Source organism: Rattus norvegicus, chromosome 19 (genome assembly GCF_021556685.1).
Source record: "Rattus norvegicus strain SHRSP/BbbUtx chromosome 19, alternate assembly SHRSP_T2T, whole genome shotgun sequence".
NCBI classification, from domain to species: Eukaryota; Metazoa; Chordata; class Mammalia; order Rodentia; family Muridae; genus Rattus; species Rattus norvegicus.
The window spans coordinates 21500662-21521238 of NC_141552.1; the positions used below are offsets into that span (position 1 = coordinate 21500662).

The 20577-nt window shown below is 43.0% G+C and overlaps 1 protein-coding gene, 1 long non-coding RNA gene and 1 pseudogene across 5 annotated transcripts in view; 2 read left to right on the forward strand and 1 right to left on the reverse strand.

Moving 5' to 3' along the window:
* LOC147999087 (disks large homolog 5-like) overlaps positions 1–17395 on the reverse strand; it is a 31204-nt gene extending 13809 nt beyond the window's left edge. The window contains exons 1-2 of one of the 2 annotated variants that reach the window (XM_087596075.1): positions 17277–17395; positions 13918–14018 (exon numbers count right to left, since the gene is read on the reverse strand). The gene's annotated coding sequence lies outside the window, so the exon portion shown is untranslated. Of the gene's footprint in view, positions 1–13099; positions 13645–13917; positions 14019–17276 lie in introns of those variants that run through there. The other variant, XM_087596076.1, reaches the window with a different exon arrangement.
* Positions 1–20577, forward strand: part of LOC147999088 (uncharacterized) — a 28228-nt gene that overhangs the window by 2972 nt on the left and 4679 nt on the right. For 2 of the 3 annotated variants that reach the window (XR_015643877.1, XR_015643879.1), the window contains exons 2-3: positions 15737–15903; positions 18716–18883. This is a non-coding gene — a long non-coding RNA (uncharacterized LOC147999088). Of the gene's footprint in view, positions 1–15736; positions 15904–18688; positions 18884–20577 lie in introns of all 3 variants that reach the window. The other variant, XR_015643878.1, reaches the window with a different exon arrangement.
* On the forward strand, positions 13382–14668 carry LOC147999089 (zinc finger CCCH-type antiviral protein 1 pseudogene; annotated as a pseudogene).

Here is a 20577-nt window from a genome sequence, read left to right on the forward strand (position 1 = left end):
CACATACTAGTTGAATTAGATGAAAAGAATGAACATCTGTGACTTATTCCTGATTTTAGTGGAAATCCATTATGATTTCCTCCAGTTAGGATGCTGTTTGCCTTGCATATAGCCTTTATAATGTTAAGGTGTGTCTTCTCCATATCCCAGATTTCCAGGAATTTTGCATTAATCACTGTGGGATTTTGCCAAAGAGATTGTCTGCCTCTACTGCAGTGATCATGTGTTTCCTGTTCTTGGTTTTCTGTGGTGAATTGTTTATTCATTTGTATTTGTTGAAACATTCTTGCACCTCTGCAGTCAAGCCAGCTTGATCACGGTACCTGACACTTTTGGTAAATGTCTGAATTTTATTTTCCAGGATATTACTGAGAAATTTTTCACTTAACTGTTCCTTCCAATCTTAGTTTCTTTTCTATGCTGTGAAGAGACACCATGAGCAAGGGAACTTGTAGAAGAAAGAGTTTATTTCAGCTTACAGTTTCAAGGATCATGAGTCTATGAATATTATGCTGGGGTACACGGCAGCAGGTAGGACACCATGTTTCTAGAGAACTGGCTGAGAGCTTACATCTTATGTGCAAGTCGGAGACAGAGAAAGTGTTAACTATAGATGGTGTTGAATTTGGAAACCTCAAAGCCCAATCCCATACACTCCTCCAACAAATCCGTATCTTATAATTCTTCCCGAATATTTCCACTAACCTGCAAGAAACATTCATATATGTGAGTTTATGGGGGCCATTATCATTCAAATCACCATATTCCACTCCCAATTCCCCATAGGTTCTTAAACATATCATAATAAAAATACATTAGCTCAGCTTCCAAAACCCCTGTAGTCTTTCGGTCTCTACACAGTTTATCCACAGTGCTTTTCGACCCTCCAGGAAGTCCCTTAATTATTCCCCTATGAAATCAAAAGGCAAATTGCATATATCCAATGTGTAATGCCAAAAATATGTTATCATTGCAAAGGGAAGTTGGGAATGTGGTGAGCCAGTTCAAGGCATTAACCCAACAGGGCACAGTCCACATTCTCTACTTCTGATGCATGACAAAGGGATTAGATGGGTCCACTGCTCTGGCTTTGCTGACTGCAACATAATTCCTAAAACTATGTTGTATCGCATAGATCTGTGGTGGTTGTGTTTTCATTGTCACTCATTTCTAGGATTTTAATTTTTCCTTATGTGTTCTCCCTTGGCCCTTTCAGTAGTGTGTTGTTTGTGTTGCTGACCTTCCACGAGAGTGTGTCCTGACTGCACTTTCTATTGTGTGATACCAGTTTGATTCCTGTGTGCCTAGATAGAATGCGTGACACTACTTCAGCTTTCTTATCTTTCCTGAGGGCTGTTCTGTGTCCTAATCCGTGGTCAATTTTGGAGACAGATCCACAGGCTGATAGAAAATATATGTATAGTTCAGTGTAGTTTGTTAGGTCCATTTGACTGATGATGTCACTGAATTCTGCTCCTCCTCTTTTGTTTATTTGCATGTGATCTGCCAAGTGGTCAGAATAGACTATTAAAAACAATCACAACCACTATTATAGCTAATGGGTAATTTCAGATCTATCTGATAATTATGTATTTAAATTTGTGACTGCTGTGTTTAATATGTATATATTTAGAATTGTAGTATCTTTTGGTAATTGCAAAGTATGAAATGAATGTCCTTACATCTTCTGGACAGGATTGGTTTGAAATCTATTCTGTCAGCTAGATAGAGAAACTGCATAGAATTGCTATAGGGACCTGTGTCTTAGGTCTGTTTCCCTAGTATATCCTCTACATCTCTCATGATGGTGATCCTGTTTCTGGCTAAATAATGTCTGTTCACTGGGGAATTGAGTTTAGTGACATGCAAATATTATTTAAACCTATGTATTTAATTTTGTTAATTTTTGTGGGTTTTATTGGCTTCTTTTGATTGACTGTTCTAGTTTTGTTAAATTATTTCCTGTTTCCTCTGGTATTTTATCCTTCTCTTCAAACTTAAGTATGCCTTTTAGGATCCTCTATAGAGCTCCTTACTGGTTATACATATTTTGTAAATTTATTCATCATATGCCTTAATCAGCACAGTAGCTGGGCAGCTGCCTGCCCGCCATGGTATCAGATCTACTTTCCAAATAATAACGCTCAACTCTTACTGGCTGTGTAGCATCTTGGCTGCTCTTTGCTGCACTTGGACAGCCCTCAGGACCAGGCTCTCCTCTCCCTTAACCATGGCTGCTGTCCTCTTCCTCTCTCCTCTCCATCACACATGTTCTTCCTTTATTCTCTGGCAGCGTCTTCCTCCTTCTTCCCTCCTCATGATCCTCTCTAGCAAAGCCCTCAAAGCTCACCTCCCCCATCTCTCTGCTGTGCAGCTGTTGGCTGTTGGCTTCTTTATAATCACAGTTACCTGGGAGGAGGGTCAGTTTTTGGAGGTTAAACAGTCTTGAGTTCTACATATTAGCATTAAAATACAAGCAGAATTAGGCCAATCCACTACAAGGATTTCTTTTGTTTTGTTTTGGTGTAAGTTTTCTTTTACCTTTTCACTTTTTATTTTATTTTTGGCTATTTTTTTATTAATTGGTTATTTTATTTATTTACATTTCAACTGTTGTCCTGCTTTCCACACTCCCCTCATCATATCTTACATCCCATTTCTGCTCAGCTTTGCCTATATGACAGTGTTCCCCCACCTACACATATCCATTCCCACCTCACAACTCCAGCATCTACTTTTGGTGGGCAACAGGCCTCAGCGTAGTCAATGGCCTCCCGCCACATGGGTGCCACTTGAATCAGTCCTCTTCTACACAGTTACCTAGAACCATGGACCCTGTATATACTTTGGCTGGCAGTTTATTCCCTAGGAGCTGGGGGATTGGTGACAGAGGGTCTGGTTAGATATTAAAGACCAATAGTTGCTGCTTTCTCTTCTTTTTCTGGTTATGGGTGAAATGGTGATTGTGTGCTTCATTTTTTGAAATTATTGAGAGATGATTTATTTCTTGGTTTTTCTTGGGTATAGTTTAGCTCATTGTCTTGGAGTTTCCCTACTACAATCCTCTGTTGTGCTTTCTTAGAGAAAAATATTGTTTAAATTTGGTTTTGTCATGAAATATTTTGGTTTCTCCATTTATGGTGATTGAGAATTATGCTGGTTATAGGATCCTTGGTCCGCATTACATCTGCCCAAGATTTTCTGGCTTTTGGAGTCTCTGTTGAGAAGTCTGGTGTAATTCAGATAGGTCTGAACTTATTTGTTACTGGTTATTTATACCTTACCCCTTCTAATGATCTTTCTTTGATCTGTGCATTCAGTGTTTTAATTATTATGTTAATGGAGGAATTGTTTCTGGTATGAATAAATTGGCATTCTGTAGGCTTGTTGTACCCTCATGGCCTTTTCTTCCTTTACCTTAAGGATGTTTTCTGCTATGATTTACTGAATATGCTTACTGGACCTGTGAACTGGAAATCTAAATTCTCTTCTATTCTATTATCCTTAGGTTTGGACTTTTAATTCTGTCCTGAAATTCATGGATGTTTTGTATTCAATAAACCATACATGGTTATCTGAGATGGGTATTTTGTGATTTGTGGGGTGATCTCCTTGACCCCAACTCTTACATTTAGTACCACGTTTTATAGTGAAACAAGGTCAAGAATGGTGACCTCTTGCCATAAACTATATGAAAAAGGCAGGTGAATTAATGTGTGTCAAGTATCAGTAGATTCCTGGGTGGTTTTTGCTCCGGGTTGGCCATATGCAACAGTTTCAAAAGCCCAAGTTTGATGTTCCTTGGGATTCCCAAGATGACGCACTCAGACCTGACAGACAACACCCAGAATCCTCGTCAAAGAAATTGATTTATAAAATCGAGGGAACGTTACTAAGTCATGTTACAAAATATTTGATCACACTGTGATCTCCAAGAATGTATTATTTACTGAAAAACTAGTGTGTGGTATAGCAGGGCCATGGCACAGACATTTAAAGCAAGAGTTGTTTATTCATGTAAACATGGACTTAATTACGGTATGGCTCACCTACCACACACATTTATGGCAAAGGTAAAAAGTGCACTTAGGTCCAGCAGATCAAGACACAACGTGAAAGGAAATCTAGATAACTAAACCAATGGAAAGTTTTTGAGTTAAAGGATTTTTAAGAAAGTGTTCAGAGGGAACAGGACTGCTCTTCTTCTGGGAGGTCAGTGAATCAGGAAAGACAGTTGGGAGCTTTACTTGACTTCAGCATCTGACTCCTGAAACTTCATTGGTAAAATTAATGTCTGGAATTTTGGATTGTAAAACAACAGGTTGGCCCTGCAACTTTGGGCAAGGCCCATGGACAAAGAGATCGCACCTGATGGGAACAATCTTAAAAGCCATCTGATTCTGGTAAATCACCTGAGAAGTCCTCAAGGAGAGAGGAATGAATGGGTAGCACCATAATAGAAGGCTTTAGGATCTCGGATAGTGCTACTCTAGGTGCCTTGGAAATAGAAGCAGAAAATGTAAAGCTAAATGACTTCACAGGAATTAGCTCATTTCTGATTATGATTTTTTCATTTTGGTATTTTATATTTATTCTTTTTTTTTAAATTTAAATCAAGAGCCTTAGGTTGTAAGGTGAGGCGGTCTTAGAATCAGAAAATGCTTAGAACACTTGTATGGCGCCCCGCAACTAACACTATCTGGCTAGAAATTCTACTTTTAATCTCGTCATCATCGACAGCTTCCATTTAACCAGCAGGGTCCATGCCAGGCAGACACTGAGCAGGTTGTATGTTCTGTTAATCTCCACAACAACCCAATTCAGCAGAAACACGTCCATTTTACAGGTGAAGAAACCACAGCTCAAAGCAAATGAGTATCAGGGTCCCCTCAGTCTCACTGTCACTTAGACCCACATCCTTCTCTGTAAAGCGAAGCCATGGGCCTGATGTGGGCTGTGCAAGCTGACTCTGCTGAGATGACCAATGCTATTCTTGACCCTGGGAGAATTTAAGACAAGGTGACCCACAGACTCCTGGGATAGATTCTATCTCTGGGTTCTAGGGTGTGACACAGTATCCCTTGTCGTGGGTCTCTACTCAGCTGAGGAGTCTGCTCCCATGTGTCAGCTTCTATGGCAGTGGTTCTCAACAGTCCTACTGCTGCAACCCTTTAATACAGCTCTTCATACTGTGATGATCCCCTCCATAAAATTATTTCATTGCTACTTCATAAATAATATTGCTACTCTTATGAGTCATAATGTACAAGGTATCTGATATGCAATCTCTGTGAAGCAGTTGCCACCCACAGGTGGAGAAATATTGCTCTATAAACTTTTTTTTTAATGAAAGGCTTTCACCTCAGAAGTACCTGGAGCAGTTGTAAGAGCCCTGAAATACTGACAAGTTTTGGCAAGCCCAAGACTGCTTGCCTTAATGACAACAGAGATTCCTGGCTAAAGGCACAATCTGAAATCACTGTCCCCAGGTCATTTCTTGCCTAAGTTTTCCCTCATTACAATGTCTGTCTGCTTGGACATGTCTGTCCAGGAAGCCAGTCCATGTAGTCTCTGATACAGACAGAATGCTAAAGGCAAGAATGCTTTCCCTCTGTTGGCCCACAGTCATTTCTATAGAAGTAAGTTCATATCCCCTGTGGATAAATGTGTGTCTCTCACATGGTGTGTGAGACTTGAAATGTCAACCGTTTGAGTTGACAAAAAACAAATTTCACTTCAGATTTACAGCTGACTAAAAATTATTTTTGGGAGAATGCAGAGGGTGGCCAGGCCTGCAGAGTCAGATCCCCTCCCTGCCTGGGATGATCCCACCCTCAGTAGACTTCAGCTTCACCTATAAGGTGTAATCAGAAAAATCTGACCGTAAGATTCTGAAGTCCACAATATGCAAACCCCTAAAGTTGGTAAACGGCCTATATGGGGGTTTTCTCTAGTTTAAACTATTCTGGCTTCTTTTCTCTCTTGTGCTGCAATCTGTTCTCTCAGGTCTGTTGGTCCTGGAAGGACCTGGGTTCAAGTCAAGGCCTCGTGGGTGGGGAGGAAGATGTTCTGTTGTGTGAATGAGTATGGATTAAGAATGTAGCCCCACCAACAGATTGGGAAAAGATCTTTACCAATTCTACAACAGATAGAGGGCTTATATCCAAAATATACAAAGAACTCAAGAAGTTAGACCGCAGGGAGTCAAATAACCCTATTAAAAAATGGAGTTCAGAGGTAAACAAAGAATTCACAGCTGAGGAATGCCGAATGGCTGAGAAACACCGAAAGAAATGTTCAACATCTTTAGTCATAAGGGAAATGCAAATCAAAACAACCCTGAGATTTCACCGCACACCAGTGAGAATGGCTAAGATCAAGAACTCAGGTGACAGCAAATGCTGGCCAGGATGTGGAGAAAGAGGAACACTCCTCCAATGTTGGTGGGAGGCAGACTGGTACAACCATTCTGGAAATCAGTTGGAGGTTTCTCAGAAAATTGGATATTGAACTACCTGAGGACTGAGCTATACCTCTCTTGGGCATATACCCAAAAGATGCCCCAACATATAAAAAAGACACGTGCTCCACTATGTTCATAGCAGCCTTACTTATAATAGCCAGAAGCTGGAAAGAACCCAACAGAGGAATGGATACAGAAAATGTGGTACATCTACACAATGGAATATTACTCGGCTATCAAAAACAATGATTTTATGAAATTCATAGGCAAATGGATGGAACTGGAAAATATCATCCAGAGTGAGGTAACCCAATCACAGAAAAACACACATGGTATGCATTCATTGATAAGTGGCTATTAGCCCAAATGCTTGAATTACCCTAGATGCACAGAACACATGAAAATCAAGAAGGATGACCAAAAAGCAAATGCTTCACTCCTTCTTTAAAAGAGGAACAAGAATACCCTTGGCAGGGAATAGAGAGGCAAAGATTAAAACAGAGGCAGAAGGAACACCCATTCAGAGCCTGCTCCACATGTGGCCCATACATATACAGCCACCCAATTAGATAAGATGGATGAAGCAAAGAAGTGCAGGCTGACAGGAGCCGGATGTAGATCGCTCCTGAGAGACACAGCCAGAATACAGCAAATACAGAGGCGAATGCCAGCAGCAAACCACTGAACTGAGAATAGGACCCCCGTTGAAGGAATCTTAGAAAGGACTGAAAGAGCTCAAGGGGGTTAAGACCGCATATGAAAAACAATTCCAACCAACCAGAGCTTCCAGGGACTAAGCCACTACCCAAAGACTGACCCTGGGCTCCAACTGCATACGTAGCAATGAATAGCCTAGTCAGAGCACCAGTGGAAGGGGAAGCCCTTGGTCCTGCCAAGACTGAACCCCCAGTGAACGTGATTGTTGGGGGGAGGGTGGTAATGGTGGGAGGATGGGGAGGGGGACAGCCATATAGAAGAGGGGGGGTTAGGAGGATGTTGGCCAGGGAAACCGGGAAAGAGAATACAATCGAAATGTAAATAAGAAATACTCAAGTTAATAAAGAAAAAAAAAAAAAGAATGTAGCCCCACTTTGACTGGCCAACTAAGCTCCAGAAAATCTTCCCCAATCACAAAACTGGGCCATGTGGGAGCCTAAACTGTTTAAAGGGGAGAGCTGAGTGCTTTCTCCTGGAAGAAATACTTGGGGGTTGACTGTCACTTGTGAACCTTCTGTGTTAAGTCACTTCTCAGAAGGGAAGCTTTCCTCTAACTCTTCCATGGGACCCACCCAGCACTGGGGCCTGAGGATCCTATGGTGTTGCAGCTCTGAGCTGGGAGGGGTAGCTCTCACCCTGGCATGGAGAAGCCTGTTTTCACAGCTGATCTAAATCTGAGGAACAGGGGCTTTTAAAGAAGCATGTGAGAGTATCTCCTGCAGGAGAGCCCAGTCTGCAGGGAAAGTCACACAGGACAGCGAAAAGTGACTTCGCAACAAACACAGGGAATGGGAACCAGGGAGGGCACTGGATGGATGGTCGGAGAGTTTGAGAAAGCCTGCATCTCCCTGAAAGACTTCCCACAACCATAAGTCCCACCACTGTCCCCTTCTCACAGGGGAGGCTCAGCGAAGCCTGCCACCTGCTGGGATCCCTGCAAACTAAAACCGGAGTGGAGAACTGAGGAAAGCACTTTGGTGGAGGGGGAGACACAAGTCTCCAGGGCCAGGTCAGCCTTCTGTCCCTTTGGTTCTCCTCACTTCACAGAGGTGCCTATTGAAAGGTAAAGCTCAAAACACACATTGCACCTCACACAATAATAGTGGGAGATTTCAACACCCCACTCTCATCAATGGACAGATCATGGAAACAGAAATTAAACAGTGATGTCGACAGACTAAGAGAAGTCATGAGCCAAATGGACTTAACGGATATTTATAGAACATTCTATCCTAAAGCAAAAGGATATACCTTCTTCTCAGCTCCTCATGGTACTTTCTCCAAAATTGACCATATAATTGGTCAAAAAACGGGCCTCAACAGGTACAGAAAGATAGAAATAATCCCATGCGTGCTATCGGACCACCACGGCCTAAAACTGGTCTTCAATAACAATAAGGGAAGAATGCCCACATATACGTGGAAATTGAACAATGCTCTACTCAATGATAACCTGGTCAAGGAAGAAATAAAGAAAGAAATTAAAAACTTTTTAGAATTTAATGAAAATGAAGATACAACATACTCAAACTTATGGGACACAATGAAAGCTGTGCTAAGAGGAAAACTCATAGCGCTGAGTGCCTGCAGAAAGAAACAGGAAAGAGCATATGTCAGCAGCTTGACAGCACACCTAAAAGCTCTAGAACAAAAAGAAGCAAATACACCCAGGAGGAGTAGAAGGCAGGAAATAATCAAACTCAGAGCTGAAATCAACCAAGTAGAAACAAAAAGGACCATAGAAAGAATCAACAGAACCAAAAGTTGGTTCTTTGAGAAAATCAACAAGATAGATAAACCCTTAGCCAGACTAATGAGAGGACACAAAGAGTGTGTCCAAATTAACAAAATCAGAAATGAAAAGGGAGACATAACTACAGATTCGGAGGAAATTCAAAAAATCATCAGATCTTACTATAAAAACCTATATTCAACAAAATTTGAAAATCTTCAGGAAATGGACAATTTCCTAGACAGATACCAGGTATCGAGGTTAAATCAGGAACAGATAAACCAGTTAAAGAACCCCATAACTCCTAAGGAAATAGAAGCAGTCATTAAAGGTGTCCCAACCAAAAAGAGCCCAGGTCCAGACGGGTTTAGTGCAGAATTCTATCAAACCTTCATAGAAGACCTCATACCAATATTATCCAAACTATTCCACAAAATTGAAACAGATGGAGCCCTACCGAATTCCTTCTACGAAGCCACAATTACTCTTATACCTAAACCACACAAAGACACAACAAAGAAAGAGAACTTCAGACCAATTTCCCTTATGAATATCGACGCAAAAATACTCAATAAAATTCTGGCAAACCGAATTCAAGAGCACATCAAAACAATCATCCACCATGATCAAGTAGGCTTCATCCCAGGCATGCAGGGATGGTTTAATATACGGAAAACCATCAACGTGATCCATCATATAAACAAACTGAAAGAACAGAACCACATGATCATTTCATTAGATGCTGAGAAAGCATTTGACAAAATTCAACACCCCTTCATGATAAAAGTCCTGGAAAGAATAGGAATTCAAGGCCCATACCGAAACATAGTAAAAGCCATATACAGCAAACCAGTTGCTAACATTAAACTAAATGGAGAGAAACTTGAAGCAATCCCACTAAAATCAGGGACTAGACAAGGCTGCCCACTCTCTCCCTACTTATTCAATATAGTTCTTGAAGTTCTAGCCAGAGCAATCAGACAACAAAAGGAGATCAAAGGGATACAGATCGGAAAAGAAGAGGTCAAAATATCACTATTTGCAGATGACATGATAGTATATTTACGTGATCCCAAAAGTTCCACCAGAGAACTACTAAAGCTGATAAACAACTTCAGCAAAGTGGCTGGGTATAAAATTAACTCAAATAAATCAGTTGCCTTCCTCTATACAAAAGAGAAACAAGCCGAGAAAGAAATTAGGGAAACGACACCCTTCATAATAGACCCAAATAATATAAAGTACCTCGGTGTGACTTTAACCAAGCAAGTAAAAGATCTGTACAATAAGAACTTCAAGACACTGAGGAAAGAAATTGAAGAAGACCTCAGAAGATGGAAAGATCTCCCATGCTCATGGATTGGCAGGATTAATATAGTAAAAATGGCCATTTTACCAAAAGCGATCTACAGATTCAATGCAATCCCCATCAAAATACCAATCCAATTCTTCAAAGAGTTAGACAGAACAATTTGCAAATTCATCTGGAATAACAAAAAACCCAGGATAGCTAAAGCTATCCTCAACAATAAAAGAACTTCAGGGGGAATCACTATCCCTGAACTCAAGCAGTATTACAGAGCAATAGTGATAAAAACTGCATGGTATTGGTACAGAGACAGACAGATAGACCAACGGAATAGAATTGAAGACCCAGAAATGAACCCACACACCTACGGTCACTTGATTTTTGACAAAGAAGCCAAAACCATCCAATGGAAAAAAGAGCATTTTCAGCAAATGGTGCTGGTTCAACTGGAGGGCAACATGTAGAAGAATGCAGATCGATCCATGCTTATCACCCTGTACAAAGCTTAAGTCCAAGTGGATCAAGGACCTCCACATCAAACCAGACACACTCAAACTAATAGAAGAAAAACTAGGGAAGCATCTGGAACACATGGGCACTGGAAAAAATTTCCTGAACAAAACACCAATGGCTCATGCTCTAAGATCAAGAATCGACAAATGGGATCTCATAAAACTGCAAAGCTTCTGTAAGGCAAAGGACACTGTGGTTAGGACAAAATGGCAACCAACAGATTGGGAAAAGATCTTTACCAATCCTACAACAGATAGAGGCCTTATATCCAAAATATACAAAGAACTCAAGAAGTTAGACCGCAGGGAAACAAATAACCCTATTAAAAAATAGGGTTCAGAGCTAAACAAAGAATTCACAGCTGAGGAATGCCGAATGGCTGAGAAACACCTAAAGAAATGTTCAACATCTTTAGTCATAAGGGAAATGCCAATCAAAACAACCCTGAGATTTCACCTCACACCAGTGCGATTGGCTAAGATCAAAAACTCAGGTGACAGCAGATGCTGGCGAGGATGTGGAGAAAGAGGAACACTCCTCCATTGTTGGTGGGATTGCAGACTGGTAAAACCATTCTGGAAATCAGTCTGGAGGTTCCTCAGAAAATTGGACATTGAACTGCCTGAGGATCCAGCTATACCTCTCTTGGGCATATACCCAAAAGATGCCTCAACATATAAAAGAGACACGTGCTACACTATGTTCATCGCAGCCTTATTTATAATAGCCAGAAAATGGAAAGAACCCAGATGCCCTTCAACAGAGGAATGGATACAGAAAATGTGGTACATCTACACAATGGAATATTACTCAGCTATCAAAAACAACGAGTTTATGAAATTCGTAGGCAAATGGTTGGAACTGGAAAATATCATCCTGAGTGAGCTAACCCAATCACAGAAAGACATACATGGTATGCACTCATTGATAAGTGGCTATTAGCCCAAATGCTTGAATTACCCTAGATCCCTAGAACAAACGAAACTCAAGACGGATGATCAAAATGTGAATGCTTCACTCCTTCTTTAAATGAGGAAAAAGAATACCCTTGGCAGGGAAGGGAGAGGCAAAGATTAAAACAGAGACTGAAGGAACACCCATTCAGAGCCTGCCCCACATGTGGCCCATACATATACAGCCACCCAATTAGACAAGATGGATGAAGCAAAGAAGTGCAGACCGACAGGAGCCGGATGTAGATCGCTCCTGAGAGACACAGCCAGAATACAGCAAATATAGAGGCGAATGCCAGCAGCAAACCACTGAACTGAGAATAGGTCCCCTATTGAAGGAATCAGAGAAAGGACTGGAAGAGCTTGAAGGGGCTCGAGACCCCAAAAGTACAACAATGCCAAGCAACCAGAGCTTCCAGGGACTAAGCCACTACCTAAAGACTATACATGGACTGACCCTGGACTCTGACCCCATAGGTAGCAATGAATATCCTAGTAAGAGCACCAGTGGAAGGGGAAGCCCTGGGTCCTGCTAAGACTGAACCCCCAGTGAACTAGTCTATGGGGGGAGGGCGGCAATGGGGGGAGGGTTGGGAGGGGAACACCCATAAGGAAGGGGAGGGGGGAGGGGGATGTTTGCCCGGAAACCGGGAAAGGGAATAACACTCGAAATGTATATAAGAAATACTCAAGTTAATAAAAAAAAAAAAAAAAAAAAAAAAAAAAAGAAAGGTGAGGCAAGCCGGGATCTCAACAGTCTTTGGCCAAAGAAGTGAGAGCCCACAGGGCAGAGCAAGGCAAAGCAGAGCCAGGCAGAGCAAAGTGAAGCCCTGCCAGTCAGCAAATAGGCCTTGCGCATGTGGGACTGGTGGCAGCAGTGCTTGCCCTTGCTCTCCTGGTGGTGCAGAACACCTGCCTGGATGTGGGGAAACTCACAGTGGCTTGTCCTCCAGCTGCAACTGCCAGTGCTTGGGGAGGGGGAAGTTGAAGATGCTCCCATGATCCTCCGATTTCTGGCCCACTTTGTCCACGGTTGTCCATGTTCAAGGCTGTGGTCAGCCCCGCCAGAAGCCCCGAGGACAGGTAGAGCAAGCACAACTGGCCAGCAACCACCATGGGCATCTGCGGTGGGACCCAGGCCAAGTAGCCACAGAGGCGCACCAGGCAGCCAGGCACCAGCCCCAAGCCTGTGCATACTGAGGCCAATGACACTCCACTAGTCCCTCCCACCATGCACATCCCACCCCTGGTAGGCAAGATCTCTCTGTCCAGGGCTTCCCCCAGACCTCCAACTACCACCAGCTCAATGAGCCTTTACTTAATTCTTGTTAACCATAATGGCTTGTCATAAAAGGTCATTGGGAAAGTCAATGATGAGATGAAAGCCTTAAAAGAAAACTAGAGAGACTTACAGAAATGAAGAAGAAAGCTCTCTTCCCAGTAGGAGCCTGGCAGTCCCAAGCTCAGGGCACCTCATGTCCAGTCTTGAACCCAGCATGCATTGTTGTGGAGAACCTGCCTGCTTAAGGACCTGGCTTCCCACTCATTCTCCTGAGATGATGACTTTAATTCTTTTAATTTTTACTGGTTATTTTCTTCATTTCCATTTCATGTGTTATCCCCTTTTCCAGTTTCCTTTCTCCACAAAGCAGAGTCCAGCTCACAAGCCTGAGCAGCTGCAGCCATAGTGCACCATGGGGGATCCTGGGGCAGACTGTTTCATCACCAAGATCCTGTGGACCCACAGGGGATGCATGACCTTAAAGGAACTGCAGAGTAGGATCAGGCTCCAGAGGCAGAGCTCTATGAGCTGCTGGGCAAGACTGCTTATTCCTATTGGAGACTGGAGATCAGGCAGGGATCATGCTGTAGGTGGCGGCTACTACTGAAGCCTGTGGCTTCAATCTCAAGTGCATCCAGGGACCATGCTACAGATTGCCCAAGCCTCTGCAAGCTCAAACTTCTGGGACAGAGTCATTATGCAAAATCCCAGAGAAACCTCTGCAAATATCCACACCAAGTTTTTAGGAACAGAGCTTCCAGGTCCTGAAGAATCATGAGCTTTCTGGGCTTAACCAAGAGGAGCCGGCCTTCTTCCTGGTACAGGGGGATTCTTTTCTCCTGCAAAAGTTACTACAAAGGAGACAGCCACAAACAGATCTGCTTGAAGCCACAGCCATGCAAGAGAGTCCAAGTCTGTGAGCACTTCACCCAGGCCAACTGCCGTTACCTCAATTGTCTCAGGTCTCATGACCTGTTGGACAGGAAGGTGCTGACCTCCGTGACTGAGCACGGGCTGAGTTCTGATGGGGTCCAGAACATCCAGGACATCTGCAACAACAAACACATTAGGAGGAGACCCACTGGCATGAGAGCTCCCCATGAACATCATAGCAGCAGGGCACACAGAGACAAAAGCAAAAGCAGAGACTGATTCCTTCCAAACAGTCTAGGATTTCTCTCCCATGTCTCATTTTGGCATCTGGTTCACCTTGTCCAGATGTCACCAGCTGTAAGGATTCCCTGGAGGATGTGTCTATAGCTGTCACTCAGGAGGTCAAGAACCTGGGGACCCAGGACTCTGCACAGCTTTCCTTGGTCTCATCTAAGGCTGCTGGTGTCTGAGGACCCAGTCACATGAGAGCAAGCCAGGGGTTTTCTGAGAATGGACATCTGGATGGCTTCTTTTCTAGAAATCCTACTGATTCTTTGTAAGCTCCTGCCTCCTCTGCTGGCTTTCTTCTTGCTGCAGCAAAAAGAGATGAGTCCATGTCCATGAGAACAGGCATGCCTTCTGGACACCGCATGGAGGTCAAGGGAAAGAATGAGGCTCCAGACATCGATTACATCCCATTTTAAATGGTTCTATTGATGGGGTGACAATGGAAGAAGCAACAGACTCAGGAATTCTAGGTAAAAGGAGAAACTCAGGGAAGGAGTTTGGCAATGTTCCTTCTCTTTCAATTCAGTGGAATAATTGAAGCACTATTGTTATTGGGTCTTCATTAAAAGTCTGGTAGAAAGGATGCATTAAAGCCATGTGGCCCTGATTATTATTATTTTTAATTTTTGGAGTGGCAGCCTTTAATGACTGTATCTATTTTCTTATGGGAATTATTCATTACCTTCCCAGATCTGTATTTAACTTGGTATTTGTTATCTGTTAGAAAAATCACCAGTATCAAATAGATTTTTCACTTTTCTGTAGTAAAGGCCTCTGAAGTAAGCCCTAATGATTGTTGAATTCACTCAGTGTCCTTTGTTATATCCCCCTTTTCATTTCTGATTTGGTACTTTAGATATAGGCTCTGTGGTTTGTCTGTCTTGTGGATCTTCTCAAAAAAAAAAAAAAAAAGCCAGCTCTTGCTTTGCTTGGCTCTTTGTATCATTCTCTTTGTTTGTAATTGATTGATTTTAGTTCTGAGTTTATTTCCTGCCATCAAATCCTACCAGACTCTCTATGGGATGAGGCTTTGCCTCACCTTGGTAACAGCAGCATGTGATACATGAAGCTTTTGCTGCTCTCTGTAGTGGGGACGACGACACAATTTCACTGAAAACCATGCACAGCCTCGTTTTAGACTGTATTAAAGTAGCCCACGATTTCAGTGCTCCCTGCAAGGTGCCATGAGACAGTAGTAACATGAGTCTGCCTGCACCTCGACAGTTTTCACTAGGGACTTCTGAGTGATTTTATGAAAATTTATAGTGAGTTCATGGATGAACATGCACAAACACAAACGCACACACACACTTTACTGACATGGTGCACATTCTTTCCACACAAAGAAGAAAGTGAGTATTAATGAAAACACACCAATAAAGGAATTGATGGACGAGGTTGTGGGGAAGCTGGGGCTTAGAGTTATTTAAAGGCCCTGTGCAGGCTCTCCTTCTGTTGGAGGCTAAACTTCAAGTGCAATGGGGTTCTTTATTTTCTTTCTGTATAGCACACAGAGCTAGGGTGGAAACTAGTTTTTGAGCATATTTGGCAAGTACTAGAACACTGAATTAATTCCTAGGGCTGGAACCCTATTAATGTTCTACAGAATTACAGGGCAGGCTGGATGAAGACTCTCAGCTGACAATGTGGACATCTCAAGACAGGCACTGGACAATGGCTGACAGACTTGTATGAAGGCTGGAAATGTTTGGCTATCTCAGAGGAAAAGAAGGCCCCTCCGACTACACTGTACTCTAAGGACAGTTTATTCAGGTAAGGGATGACATGAACTATTGTCTCATGTCACAGATGTCAGCACAAAATATCCTAGGTATTGTATGCCAATGGTAGCATTAACAGAACAAATCACACAGTGCTGTGAAGATATAGAATATGACTATATGTAGCAAGAACCAGGCCTCTTCTAGTTTCTAAGATCATACCTGAGAACCTCAAATATAGTAATAATGTGATAATGTGGTATAAGTCTAGTTACAACTAGTTTCTATTGTGACACAGATGACTCTTTTTGTGTCATGGTCAGCTTATAATGAATGACTAGACCTAAGCATGAGAATAACCAAATACTACATTGCTTCTCTAGCTGCTGAGCTTTTAAAAGCCCTGGTGTGACAGCAAGCTTTTGTGGACATCTGGATTATTCCTTCTGTACTTTAACTCTCTAAGTCAACCCCACTCTGAGTAAGTCAGTTCCATTCCATAAGTTGGAAATCAGTCAACTGGAAAAAAAATACTTTCTCAATACAAACACAGATTGGCCATGGAAAAAGGGCAGCTTGAACTGTCCCACCTAGGTCCTGGGCTTGCACAGGCCTGCTCTCCAAAAGAAAAGTGTGTTCACAGCTGCAGGCTGCATTCACTATGGATGCTCTTGAGGTTCCTCCCTAAACTGCTTAGATTAAGATAATTTTGTTGCCATCTATCAAAAGAATTCATTATGCCAAACTGGCCTTTCTTCTGAATCTTCTGTTCTGTGGGCAGGGCAAAATCTCCAGCAACCCTCACAGCAATGTAGGCTGCCAATCTGGGACTCAGAATTATACCAGTGCAAACCAAGAACAGGGCAACTGGAAGAGACCTCATTGGGTTGTAGGAACCTTCTGTTCTGAGTCACTTCTCAGAAGGGGCACTTTGCTCTAACTCCTCCATGAGACCCAACCAGTACTGGGGCTGGAGGCTCCTTAGGTGTGGCAGCTCTGAGCTGGGAGGGGGAGCTGGCACACTGACAGGGAGAAGCCTGTTTTCACAACTGATCTGGATCTGAGGAGCAGGTGCTTTTAAAGAAGCATGTGAGAGTATCTCCTGCAGGAGAGCTCACTCTGCAGGGAAAGTCACACAGGACAGGGAAAAGTGGCTTCCCAACTTCCACAGGTCCTGTGACCCCAGGGAGGGCACCAGATGGTCCAAGAGTTTGAGAAAAGCCTGCATTTGCCTGAAAGACTTCCCTCAACCATAAGTCCCACCACTGTCCCAGACTCACACCTGAGGATCAGCAAAGCCTGCCACCTGCTGGGGTCCCCACAAACTGAACCCAGAATGGAGAACTGCGGGAAAGCACTTCCAGGGAGGGGGAGACACAAGTCTCTGGGGCCAGGCCTGGGGTCTGTCCCTTAGGCTCTCCTCACCTCTGTTAGCCTCCTAGTGCAGAGCGCTGCAAGCCGGGATCTCAAAAGTCTTGGGCTGAAGAAGTGGGAGAAGGTAGCAGCAGTGGCGGTGGGGTCGACAGGGGAGTTGAAGACGGAATGGTAGCAACGCAAGCAGCGGCGGCGAGGGCGGAGGCCGGGGGGGGGGGCGAAGGAGAGGACGGGTGTGGGGGGGGCGGGGCGGGGGCAGGGTAGGGGCGAGGGCAGGCTGGGGGCGGGGGTTGGGACGGGTCTGAGTCGAGGGCGGTGGTGGGACTGGGAGGGGGGGATGGGTCGGAGGCGTTGTCGAGTGCGGGTGTGAGGCGGGGGCTTGGGCAGGGGCAAGAGCAGGGGCGGGGGCAGGAGCAGGGGCAAGCAGAGCAAAACCCAGCCCTGTCAGCTGGCAGAAAGACTCTGGGGCTGGACAGACTCGCCCTGCAGCTCTATTGATGGGGTGACAATGGAAGAAGCAACAGACTCAGGAATTCTAGGTAAAAAGAGAAACTCAGAGAAGGGGTTTGGCAATGTTCCTTCTCTTTCAAATCAGAGGAATAATTGAAGCACTATTGTTATTAGGTCGTCATTAAACGTCTGGTAGAAAGGCTGCATTAAAGCCTAGTGGCCCTCATATATATTTTTTAATTTTTGTAGTGGCATCGTTTAAATACTATCTATTTTCTTATGAGAATAATCTTATGACTCTTTGTATTATCCTCTTTGTTTGTAATTGAATGATTTTAGTCCTAAGTTTATTTCCTGCCATCAAATCATACCAGACTCTCTGTAGGATAAGGCTTTGCCTCATCTTGGTAACAGCAGCATGTGATAAATGAAGCTTTTGCTGCTCTCTCTAGTGGTGATGACGTCACAATCTCTGTGTAAACCATCCACAGCCTGTTTTTAGGCTGTATTATAGTAGACCACCATTTCAGTGTTACCTGCCAGGTGCCGTGGGACACTAGTAACACACGTCTGCATGCACCTCGACAGTTTTCATTACAGTCTTCTAAGTCATTTTATGAAAATTGATAGTGAGTTCATGGATGAACATACACAAACACCTGCACAGAAACACAAACACAAACTCTCTCTCTCTCTCTCTCTCTCTCTCTCTCTCTCTCTCTCTCTCACACACACACACACACACTTTACTGACATGGTACACATTCTTTGCACACCAAAAATAAAGTGAGCAGTAATGAAAATACACCAATAATGGAGTCGATGAAGGGAGTTATGCAGAAGCTGGGACTTAGAGTTACTTAAAGGCCCTATGCAGGCTCTCCTTTTGTTGGAGGAGAAATTTCAAGTGCAATGTGGTTCTTTATTTTCTATCTCTAAAGCACACAGGCTATGGTGGAATGTAGGGCTTTGAGCATGTTTGGAAAGTACAATCACACTGAATTAAATCCTAGGGCTGGAACCCTATTAATCTTCTACAGAATTACAGAGCAGCCTGGATGAAGACACTCAGCTGAAAAGGTGGACATCTCAAGACAGGCACTGGACAATGGCTGAAGACTTGTCTGAAGACTGGAAATATTTTGAAAATTCAGAGAGAAAAAAAAGGCCCCTCTGACTACACCGTACTCTAAGGACAGTTTATGCAGGTTAGGCATGGCATGAACTATTGTCTCATGTGACAGATGTCAGCACAAAGTATCCAAGGTATTGTATGCCAATGGTAGCATCAACAGAACAAAGCACACAGTGTCATGAAGACATAAATTATGAGTTTGTGTAGCAAGACCCAGGCCTCTTCCAGGTTCTTAGATAGTAACTGAGAACCTCAAATACGGTAGTGATGTGATAGTGTGGGGGTGAATCTAGTTACAACTAGCTTCTATTGTGACACAGATGACTCTTTTTGTGTCATGGTCAGCTTATAATGAATGACTAGACCTAAGCATGAGAATAACCAAATACTACATTGCTTCTCTAGCTGCTGAGCTTTTAAAAGCCCTGGGGTGACAGCAAGCTTTTGTGGACATACTGGATTGGTCCTTGTGTACTTTAACTCTCTGAGTCACCTCCACTCTCAGTAAGTTAGTTCAATTCCATAAATTGGAAATCAGTCACCTGGAAAAAATACATTCTCAATATGATCCAGATTGGCCATGGAAAAAGGGTAGCATGAACTGTCCCACCTAGGTTCTGGGCCTGCACAGGCCTGCTCTCCAACAGAAACCTATGTTCACAGCTGCAGGCTGCATTCACTATGGGTGTCCTTGAGGTTCTTCCCTAAACTGCCTAGATTAAAATAATTTTCATGCTAACAATCAAAAAACTCATTATGCCAATCTGGCCAACAGGAAGCTAATTTCTATTCTGTATTTTGTCAGATGTGCAGAATACATATGGTCATCATTGATAATAGGTGAAAGATCTGCTCTAATATGGACACTAAGTGGTGCTGGAGGATGATCCTGACCCACAATGAGGAGTGGTAACACCAGAGCCCTGTAGGGATGGCTGGCAAGCTAACACATTGAGCATGCACAGCTCAGTAAATTTCCTGTGAATACACATCTCCTGAGATCTCTCTATTTGATTGGAGGTGATCCTGTCCACCTAATACAGTACATGATGTGGAAGGACAAAAGCACCTGCAGGAGCTGTGGTGATGACTCACAGGATAGAGCATCTGCTACTCTCTCAGAAGAACCACATGGACCCTAACAATTGGGTAAAGCATGTCAGTGATTACTTCATAAAGTGTGTGTCCGAGAAACAGCCACATTTTCCACACAAAAGACACTGTCACACTGGGTACCCCTTGGTGACTTTGAATTCACTTATTAGCCCAGGATCCATGGAACATGCAGAGATCCATCTCCACCTGTCAGTTCTAAGTCCACAGGAGGGGACAGAACCCTTGAATAAGAATGATGGTCTTAAGAGTCAAGAGATAGAATTCAATTTTTATTCATAAGGAATTCATTTTTACAACAAAACAGGATTAAAACAAATAAATTAAAATATTTAAAAATATTTGAAAACATAAAAACAGTAACAAGAACATATAAATATGAAACAACAAAAAGAAAATTTCAATTAAAATCATAACAAAAATATTTCTAAACAGCATATTCTTAACGAACATTTAGAAGCACAGATGTATTGCTGTTTCTCCTCTTGCACACAAAATGAAAGGAGGTCCCCCAAGTTGTCTCTCAAGTGCTGTTTTCTGAGAAGAAAGTAAGACCTCAATCAGTCAGGCTGGCTTAGTGTTATATAAATTTAGGGTCTCTAAGCAATGACAAATTAACTCTGAGGAAGAATACTCATCCAAAAAATTTGTTAC